The sequence below is a fragment of the Pipistrellus kuhlii genome, unplaced genomic scaffold, assembly GCF_014108245.1.
Source record: "Pipistrellus kuhlii isolate mPipKuh1 unplaced genomic scaffold, mPipKuh1.p scaffold_m20_p_16, whole genome shotgun sequence".
In the NCBI taxonomy this organism is placed as follows: Eukaryota; Metazoa; Chordata; class Mammalia; order Chiroptera; family Vespertilionidae; genus Pipistrellus; species Pipistrellus kuhlii.
Window position 1 is genome coordinate 36,527,650 of NW_023425471.1, and position 11,379 is coordinate 36,539,028.

The 11,379-nt window shown below is 36.0% G+C and overlaps 1 pseudogene; it reads right to left on the reverse strand.

Annotated features, from left to right (window-relative positions):
- Positions 1 to 682, reverse strand: LOC118720125 (annotated as a pseudogene).
- Between the last annotated feature and the right edge of the window lie 10,697 nt (positions 683 to 11,379).

Below are 11,379 nucleotides of genomic sequence, written 5' to 3' on the forward strand. Positions count from 1 at the left end.
TTAGTTTTCTCCCTCCCCAGTATCTCTCTCTCTGGCTTTTCCAGGCCCACAGAGTGAGATGGTCCTTAAGTCACTGCATGATCAGGGTGCTACCTTTGTAGGGCTCTTCATTCCATGTATCCAGTTCTATTGTACAATTGCATCATCAAATGCTGCTTTTTCCAGTATGTAAGCCTTTTCAGAAGAGTTTGGAATCTTGGAGTAAAAGATTGAGACATTTAGTGACAGGCCAAGTGGAATTAGGTATGTGATCTGTATTTCTTTCTTACTAATTTCCAATGTTTCCTGGTAAGGCTGCCCAGATTTCCACAGGGTGGTTGGTGGTTTGCTTCTTGTCTCCAGATGCCACCTCTGAAAGAGATCTAGAACAATCTTTCATTCTCAAGCAGAACACCTTACTTTCTGGTTGTGTTACATTAGGAATAAGATATTTGTCCCAAAGCTCCAGAGCATTCTTGCAGCTGTCCTGCAGTGCTGTCTGTGTCTTCTTGCGGTATTCTCTTCCCATCTGCTATTGCTTCTAAATCTCTCTATCTTCTGTGCAGTGCTAGAGATAACACCAGAAAGAAGGGGGGGGGCACTCACCACATTCTTGAAGGCTAGAAAGAGCTGGTTTCTCTCTTCATTAGAGAGTTCATGTCCCTGTTCTGTGACTTGTGACTGCCTTCATGGCTGCAGCCATAGCATGATAGCACCTGCCTTTCTGTACCAGCTCACTTTTTTTTAATTGATAAGAGAGAGAGAAATAGAGAGAGAGAGAGAGAGAGAGAGAAATAGAGAGAGAGAAATAGAGAGAGAGACTTGTTGTTTCACTAGTTTATGCATTCATTGATTACTTCTTTTTTTCCTTTTTAAAAAAAATAAATCTTTATTGTTGAAAGTATTACATACACTGAGTGGCCATATTATTATGATCTCTGATAGCATAATAATCTGGCCACTCAGTGTATATCCTATATAATAAAAAGCTAATATGCAAATTGTCCCCTCGACCAGAAGGCAGGCGGGCCAACCGCCCATGTTCCAACTGCCATGTTCCCTCCCCCTGACCAAGCTGGACCCCACCAATACACAAATTCATGCACTAGGCCTCTAATATATATATATATATTGAGTGGCCAGATTATTATGCATTCAGAGATATATATAATAATCTGGCCACTGAGTGAATGTCCTCCCACCCCACATAGCCCTCTCACACACTCCTCTGCTCCAAGTCTTCACCACCCTATTGTCTGTGTCTCTGGGTTATGCACATACTCATATAAGTTAATTGGTTGATCTTTTCCCCCCTTTTACTCTCTCCTGCCTTCCTTCTGCATTTGATAGTCTGTTTGATGCTTCTCTGTCTCAGGGTCTATTTTTAGTCATCAGTTTATGTTGTTCATTATATTCTACATATGAGTGAGATCATATGATACTTCTCTTTCTCTGACTGACTTATTTCATTTAGCATAATGTTCTCCAGGTCAATCCATGCTGTTGCAAAGTATAAGAGTTCCTTCTTTGTTATAGCTGCATAGTATTCCATTGTGTAAATGTAATTCACTCATCTGCTGATAGTCACTTAGGCTGTTTCCAAATCTTAGCTACTATAAATTATGCTGATATAAACATAGAGGTACATATATCCTTTCTGATTGCTGTTTCTGAATTCTTGGGATATATTCCTAGAAGTGGGATCACTGGGTCAAATGGAAGTTCCATTTTTAATATTTTGAGGAAACACCATACTGTTTTCCACAGTGGCTGCACCAGTCTGCATCCCTACTAGCAGTGTACGAGGGTTCCTTTTTCTCTTTATCCTGCCCAGCATTAATCATTTGTTGATTTGTTGATGATAGCCATTCTGACAAGTGTGAGGTGGTACCTCATTATTATTTTTTCTACATCTCTCAGATGATCAGTGACTTTGAGCACTTTTTCATATGCCTTTTGGCCTTCTGTATGTCCATTTTGGAGAAGTGTCTATTTAGGTCCTTAGCCCATTTTTTAATTGGATTGTTTATCTTCCTTTTGTTAATCTGTATGAGGTCCCTGTAGATTTTAGAGGTTAACATTTTATTGGATGTATCATTGGCAAATATGTTCTCCCATGCTGTGAATACTCTTGTTATTTTATTGATGGTTTCTTTTGCTGTGAAGAAGCTCCTTATTTTTATGTAGTCTCATCTATTTATTTTATCCTTAATTTCCATTGTCCTAGGAGCTGTATTGGTCAGGTATTGATATGAGAGATGGCTGAGATTTTGTTGCCAATGGTTTCTTTTAGGTTTTGTATGGTTTCACATCTTACATTTAAGTCTGATATCCATTTTGAATTTATTTTTTTGTGAATGGTGTAAGTTGGTGGTCTAATTTCATTTTTTTGCATGTATCTGTCTAATTTTCTTAACACCATTTATTAAAGAGACTTTCTTGATTCCATTGTATGTTCTTTCCTCTTTTGTCAAATATTGAGCATAACAGCTTGGGTCAGTTTCTGGGTTCTTTGTTATATTCCATTGGTCTGTATGCCTGTTATTGTGCCAGTACCAGGTGGTTTTTAAAACAGTGACTTTGTAGTGTAGCTTGAAATCTGGTATTGTTATTCTTCCAACTTTGTTTTTCTTTCTCAAGATTGCTATGGCTATTAGGAGTCTTTATTGATTCCATATAAATTTTTGGAATATTTGTTCTAGATCTGTGAAATATGCCTTTGAGGTTTTAATAAGGATTGCATTAAATCTGTACATTGCTTTGGGTAGTATGGACATTTTAATGATGTTGAGTCTACCAATCCATGAGCACGATATATTCTTCCACTTTCATATGTCTTCCTTTATATCTTTTTTCAATGTTCTGTACTTTTCCAAGTTCAGGTCATTTACCTCCTTCGTTAAGCTTATCCCTAAGTATCTAAATTTTTTGGTTGAAATGAGAAATAGTGTTTTTTGTTTGTTTGTTTTGGTTTCCTTTTCTGAGAGTTCATTATTGATGCATAAAAATGACATATATTTCTGGGTATTAATTTTATATCCTGCTACATTTCCAAATTCATTTTAAGTTTAGTAGTTTTCTTATGGAATCTCTAGTGTTTTCTATGTACAGTATCATGTCATCTGTGAATAGTGACAGTTTTACTTCCTCCTTTCCAATTTGGATGCCTTTTATTTCTTCTTGTCTGATTGCAATGGCTAGCATTTCTAGTACTGGAAAACAGGAGCAGTGAAAGTGGGCATCCCTGCATTGTTCCTGTTCTTATGAGAAATAGTTTTAGCTTTTGTCCATTGAATATAATGCTGGCTGTAGGTTTGTCATATAAGGTTTTTATTATGTTGAAGTGTGATCCCTTTATTCCTACTTTGTTGAGAGCTTTTATCTAAAAGGGTATTGAATTTTGCTGAATGCTTTTTCTGCATCTATTGATATAATCATGTGATTCTTATCTTTCAGTTTGTTTATGTGATGTATCACATTTATTGATTTACAGATATTGTACCAGCCTTACATCCCTGGAATAAGTCCCACTTGGTCCTGTTGTGTGATCTTTCTAATGTATTGTTGAATCTGATTTGCTAGAATTTTGTCAAGGATTTTAGCTTCTATGTTCATGAGGGATATTGGTCTGTAATTATCTTTCTTCATAGTGTCTTTATCTAGTTTTGGAATTAGAGGAATGCTGGCCTCATAGAAAGAGCTTGGAAGTATCCCTTCTTTATGAATTTTTGGAATAATTTGGGGAAAATAGGTTTAGTTCTTCTTTCAATGTTTGGTAAAACTCCCCCGTGAAGCCATTCAGACCAGGGCTGTTGTTTGCTGGGATTTTTGTTTTTATTACTGCCTTGATTTTATCAATAGTTATGGGTCTATTTAGGTTTCTGATTCTTGTTAATTGAATATTTGGAAGATTGTATTTTTCTAAGAATATGTCTATTTGGTCAAGGTTGTTCAGTTTATTAGAGTGAAGTTGTTCAGATAATTTGTTTTTATGATCCTTTGTATCTCTGTGGGGACTTCGCTTCTTGCTTTTCTGATTTTGTTTATTTGGGTCCTCTCTGTTTTTTTGGGTTTTTTTGGTGAATCTGGCAAGAGGTTCATCAATTTTGTTTATCCTTTCAGCTCTTGGTTTTATTTATTTTTTGTATTTTTTCTTTATGTCATTTATTTCTGCTCTGAACTTTATTATGTCCTTCCTTCTGCTCACTCTGGACTTTTCTTGTGACTCTCTAATTATTTAAGTTGTAGGGGTAGATAATTACTATATTTTTTCTTGTTTTTTTGATGTAGGCATGTAGAGCTATGAACTTCCCTCTCAGGACTACTTTCACTTTGTCCCATAGATTTTTGGATAGTTGTGTTTTCATTGTCATTTGTTTCCAGGATTTTTTAAAAATTTCTTCTTTGATCTCTTTGGTAACCCATTCATTGTTCAATAGCACGCTATTTAGCCTCCATATGTTTGATTGTGTATGGCTGTTTTTATTGCAGTTTATCTCTAATTTCATGCCATTGTGATCTGAGAAGATGCTTGATATGATTTCAATCTTTTTGAGACTTGGCCTGTGTCCTATATTTAAGAATGTCCCATGTGCACTTAAGAAGAATGTATATTCTGTAGCTTTGGGGTGAAATGTTCTAAAGATGTCAATGAGTTCCATCTGATCTAATGAGTCATTTGATTGCTTTTTCTTTGCTGATTTTTTGTCTTGAGAATTTAACCAGTTATGTCAATGGGGTATTAAAGTCCCCTACTATGGTTGTATCACTATCAATCTCTCCTTGATATCCTCCAGAAGATTTTTTTATGTATTGGGGTGCTCCTGTGTTGGATGCATATATGTTTACCAGAGTTATATCCTCTTTTTGTGTTGAACTCTTAGTATTATAAAGGGGCCTTCCTTATCTCTTGTTTCGGCCTTCACTTTGAGGTCTATTTTATCAGATATAAATATTGCCTCCCCAGCTTTTTTTTTTTTTTTTCATTTCCATTTGCCTGAATACTTTTTTTTTTTTTCATCCCTTTACTTTCAGTCTATGTGAGTCCCTTGTAGACAGCATATATATATGGGTCATGTTTTCTTATCCACTTGGCTACCCTATGTCTTTTTATTGGAGCATTTAATCCATGTACATTTAATATTATTATTGATAGGTACTTGTGTGTTGTCATTTAACTCTTCATGCCTATGTTCCTTCCTCCATTTTTATTCCTTTTTCATAACAGTCCCTTTTGCATTTTTTTTCATTGCTGGTTTGGTGGTAATAAACTCCCTTATCCCCCCTCCCCCTTTTTTTTTTTTTTTTTTTTTTTTTTTGTCTGTGAAGCTCCTGATTTCCATTGACTGCTTCTTGCATGTGGAGATGCAGCCTGCAGCTTTGGCATATCAGGAAGATGCTCTAACCAACTGAGCTACCTGGCCAGGGCCTATACCAGCTCCCTTTTATCCATGTTCATTCTAGTGGAAGAACTGCTGAGAGTGAAGACATTGGTAAGTGGAGCTCTAAGGACAGTGAACAGCTTACTTCCCAGGCCCACTCCCTGTGCAGCTGCAGTGGCCATGGGGGCAGTTATTCTGACTCCGGATTCTGCAATGTCAGTGGAGGTGGCCTATAGAATATTTCTTGAGATAATTATGTTATTCATCTTTCCCTTACCTCATTTCAGGAGATCAGAATTTTTTCAAGTTGTGGAACAGAAAGAACCTATCATTTTTAAAAGACTGAACACAATGAAGAAATAATCTCTGTGTCCCTTCCCCCCTGACAAATGTGAGGGAAAATCAACACATATGGTTACTGAGAGGAAGAGAAGATAGAATCCTGGAAACTTGAACAGAATAAGGATTCCATAGGTACTCATGAAATTCATATACAAAATGATAGCAGCACCCCTAGAAGGTCACAATGACTCGGATGGGTTGGATATTGGGTACAATTAGGAAATTTGGACCCTAGGACTAAAGTTCAAATCTCTTCCTTATGCCTATGCCATTAGTGTGGCATTGAGGCAGCATAGCCCAAGACATGAAAGGAGCCTGAAGTTAGCACTCAGCACACTAATCAGTATAAATCAATATGAACCAACATTCTTAAACTTGATGCTCAACACACCAAATACTGCAAATACTATAACATAGGCTATGGACATTTATTCTCTACAAATCCCCATGTTCTCATTTTTAATGACCAATTCATATGAAATCAATGGAGCTAAAATATAATATAAAACACCTGATACAGGTCACCTGTAGGCACCAATATGGTCATTCCCTTTCTGTCATTTCCCACATCCCCACTATTTCCTAATGCTTGGCACTCATTTTATAGAAGGACAGAAGAACACCGTGTTATTTTTCAAGGTCCCCAGTCTAAGAATCATTATAATTATAACAGGTCCTCAAATAACGTTTATTTTTTTAACATTGATGAGATGTTATAAGAATGTAAATCTTGTTTATATCAATTAGCCTATGGTAAAATTGGTTTCATTATATACCATTTTGTTTAAAGTTGTGACCTGTCAATGCTGTTAAGTGAGGCCTTACTGTAATTCCTTTTAGAATGTAGTCCAGAGGAGCAAATTTTCTCCTAGAGTGCAGACATATTTCAGACTATGAATATTATATATATATATATATATATATATATATATATATATATATATACTCATGTATCTCTCAGTTATGTGTGCCAAGAAATTCACTTAAACCTCAGGCTCACTTGGTAATAATATTCACTTACGGGATTGGTTGAGATTTTTACTACCCTTTCCTCCATATTTAATACATGCATTTACTTTCTTTTAGCAACTATATTGCTCTGAGATATATTTTATTATTAGTTTCCTCAAGACATTTTAAAGTAATCAAATAAAACTATAGGTACATTAATACCAATAATAACAAATGTGAGCAATTTGAAATAAAAGAACTAAAATGAAATTTGGAATAATTAGCTAGTTATCTATTGGTTGTTGCTAAAGTGAGGTAACAAAAAGGCAGACAAGTTTTGTCTTCAAAAGTTTGATCTATAATATCCATGTACTTGATTTTTATTAGTCAAATAATTGACTTTAATATATATAGTTGGCATTTCCAGTTGTTACTCTGATCTTAATTTAAAGGAGCAGTTAACTATGTGCCATTCATTTAGGAAATAGGAGGTGGTAGAATTATCTGATTAGAATATAAAACTATGAAAATTGGCTCCTGTTCTTGGCTTGCTTATTAACTTTTATAAAATCAAAGCACGTTAGAGAATTTAGATACTGTATTTTTGTAGATCACCTTATTCAACCTCCACATTTTGCCGTTGAGAAAGCCAGGTTTCAAGAAAGGTGAATGTCTTGTCAAAGACCATATGGTTGATTAGTGATGGAATAAGGATGAAAATTCAGAAAGTAAGAGTTGGAAAAAACCCATAAGAATCATCTTATTTATCTCCTTATAAAATATGGGCCAATGGGATGTATCCAAGGCCATTCAACTTTTAAAAGTATGACTTATATTCTTAAATGTATCAAAATTAATTCACATAGAACATACTCAAAATAGAATATATGATCTTTCTATTGCCAACTTGGTTCTTTTCCAGTGTGCCCTCACTCACTGAATGGTACAACTGTCTATCTAGTTCCACAAATCAGGAAACTTGGTGCCATCCTTGAAATGTTCAAAAAAAGAAGAAAAAAATATATATATAAATATTTTGTATATATATATATATATATATATATATATATATATATATATATATATTCCGTCATCAAGTCCTGTTAATTTTACCTTTTAAAATTTACCAACTATTTTCAATCTTCACTGCCACCACTTTAGTCCAAGCAATTATCATCTCTTCCCTGAACTATTGCAATATCCTACCAATTGATCTGCCTGCATAACTGGTCAGTCTGCATCCATCTTTCATCTCCACAATGCAGTTAGTTAAAATAACTCTTAAAAAAATACAGTGAGCTTTCCCCACCCCCTACCCCCACATATATATTTAAATCCTTCAGTGGCTTTCAGTTTCTATTATGAGAAATGCAATTTTTTTTAGCATTGTGTGCAAAATCCTCTACTATTTAACCCTTAACTATATATCTTTCTGGGTTCTCTCTATATAATCAATGGAGCTTTTCTAGTTATTTAGTCATTATTCTCACCCCAACACCCCATGTCTTTGCACTTGTTTTTCTTGTGCTTTGATCTCTCTATCCTCTTTCTCTAAGTCTCTCCTAACCTTCCTTCAAAGAAGAATGTCTCTAATGTTTCATCATATGACGCCAAGTACTTCTCCAATATAGTATTTATCCGGCTTTCTATTTACTTATGCCCATGATTTATTATTACATTTATATGTCCCTGTATTTTTGCCTTTAGACCTTAAGTTACATGTAGGTAGGACCATTTGTGGTTGTGTCTGACACATCATTGGCATTCAATATTTATTGAATTAGTGGGTTAATATATTAATAAGTATACTAGATGTTAATGATAGCAAATATGTATGAAAGTTATTTTGTGCTACTTAGGTACTTTGGATGACTTGACTAAGTCATTTAATCATTATAGGAACCCCATGAGGTAGGTATTGTCTTTGCTCTTATTTTCCAGATGGTGAAACTAAGAATCAGGATGGTAAGAAAAGTATTCCTTTACAAAATGATTAAGAAATATAACCATGATTAAAATTTAGACAATATAACTTTTAACCACTATAATACATTGTCTTTAACCTGGAATATAAAAGTTAGTAACATATATCTCCAGTCAACAATTTATTGATGAATGATTTTCTCTCATCACTGATGTTTCTGTCTCTCTCTCCCTCTTTCTTCCTCTCTGAAATCAATAAAAATATTAAAAAAAAAAACAACAAAAACAACTGAGACACTAAAGTAGGATTTCACATTCAGAAAATGGAAGCGGAATAGACAGACATGTTCTGAGCCTTGTACTGGAGCAGAAAGAAAGAACAGCTGAAGGTTGCATGGAGAGTGTTTGTTGGCAAGTTAAGGAATAGCTAAACTCCAGGAGAAGGTGGGGGACTACTGGATGGGGTTCACCTGACCTGGCAGCCCCCACTGCTGCTGGGTCCCTTCCCAAAGCTAGATGTGGAGACCACGCCATCTTGAAGGAGTAAGTGGATCTTATTGGAAGCCTGAAAATCTACAACTGCAGCAACACCGGAGTGATGCTAGCCCCAGAACACCGGTCCCCAATTGGCCCAAACATGCAAATTCAGAGGAGCTCTACACTCCACCATGGAAAGGAGAGAGAGAACTACATAGCTCGACATCCAGAGAAGAGACACCATGAGGAGACAAAGAAATAGGCTCCATATGAAAGAAAAGCAGGCATAACCAAAAAAGGAAGTAAATGAAATAGAGGCAAGCAACTATTTAGAGAAAGAATTCAGAGAAATGGTCATAAGGTGGCAGAAAAGAATGGAAGAAAAAATCAACAATATGAGTAAGAACCAAGAGAAAATGAAAAGAACTAAGAAGAAAAGAGAAAATAATATCACTGCTGTAAAGAACTCAATAGAAAGCATCAAGAATAGCCTAAAAGAATCAGAAGACCGCATCAGTGAACTAGAAGACAAGAAGGGAAAAAATACCCAAGTAGAGCAGCTTCTAAAAAATAAAATTTTAAAAAGCAGGAGGAGAGTCTGAGGGAACTTTGGGACAACACAAAACAAAATGACATCTGCATCCAGGCCCGGAACAGCTCACTCCTCGCCTGCCCCTGCTCCAAGGCTGCCTCTCAGACATGGCTGGAAACTTTTGTGGGAACTTGAGGGTCTGCTGAATCAAGTGATGAAGGCTTAGATCTGGATGTGTTGAGTTAGTATAGTGCTGGGGTGTTGATCTGTGAGTGCCTTGGGTGGGGCCTGGATGAGGCTGGTTGACCTATTTGGAAATGTCTTTTGTGTGAAGTGTATCATTGGGTATGTGGAGGTATTATTGATATGAGAAAATGCTAAGTAACTGATTTACTATCTGAAAAGGGATTTACTATTGGGGAAAGGGAGGGAGGAAGAGACTGAACATAAACTGTGCACCTATGGATGAGGAGAATGGGGGATGGGGAGGGGGTGGAGGGTGGGGTTGGAACCTGGTGGAGGGGGGAAGAAATGAGGAACCTTTGTAATAATATGAACAATAAAGATTGATAAAAATAAATAAATAAATAAATAAATAAATAAATAAATAAATTTTCAAAATTGAAAAAAAATGACATCTGCATAATAGAGGTTCCAGAAGGAGAGAAAACTGAGCAAGGAATAGAAAATCTGTTTGAAGAAATAATGACAAAAAACTTCCCTTATATAGGGAAGAAAACTCACACAAATCCAAGAAGCTCACAGAGTCCCAAGAAAAATGAACCCCAAGAGACATAAGCCAAGTCACATTATAATTAAAGTGGCAAACACCAATTTCAAAGTAAGAATCTTAAAAGTGGCCAGAGAGAGACAGAAAGTAACCTACAAAGGAACCCCCATCAGACTAGCAGCAAAAACTCAACAGGCCAGAAGGGAATGGAATGAAATATACAAAGTCATGCAAATGAGGGGACTGAATCCAAGAATACTGTATGCAACGAGGCTATCAATCAAAATTGAAGGTGAAATCAGGAGCTTCACAGACAAAAACGGGCTAAGGGAATTTGTTACCACCAAACAAGCAATGCAAGAAATGCTAAAGGATCTGCTGTAAAAAAAGAAATAGGAAGCAAAGAAGGAACACAGAGGTAAAGAATAAAAATGGTGACAAGCCAAAACCAGTTTGGCTCAATGGATAGAGCGTCGGTTTGTGGACTGAAAGGTCCCGGGTTCGATTCCGGTCAAGGGCATGTGCCTAGGTTGCAGGCACATCCCCGATGGGGGGTGTGCAGGAGGTAGCTGGTCGATGTATCTCTCTCATCGATGTTTCTAACTCTCTATCTAACTCTCATCCCTCCCCCTTCCTCTCTGTGAAAAATCAATAAAATATTTTTTTTTTTAAATGGTGACAAATAAGTACCTGTCAATAATAACTTTAAATGTAAGTGTATTAAATGTCCCAATTAAAAGACATAGGCTAATGGATTGGATAAGAAAATAAGACCCATATATCTGCTGTTTATAAGAAACACACCTCAGGGGGGGAAAAAAAAAAAAAAAGATGCACACAGACTGAGGGTGAAGGGATGGAAAAAGGTTTTCCAGGCAAATGGAAATGAAAAAAAAAAAAAAAAAAAAAAGCAGCAAGCTGGGATAGTAATACTTATATCTGACAAATTAGATCCAAAGTTAAGGACATAACAAGAGATAAAGAAGGCCACTTCATAATACTAAAGGGAGCAATCCAATAAAAAGAAACTCTGGTAAACATGTATGCACCCAATACAGGAGCAC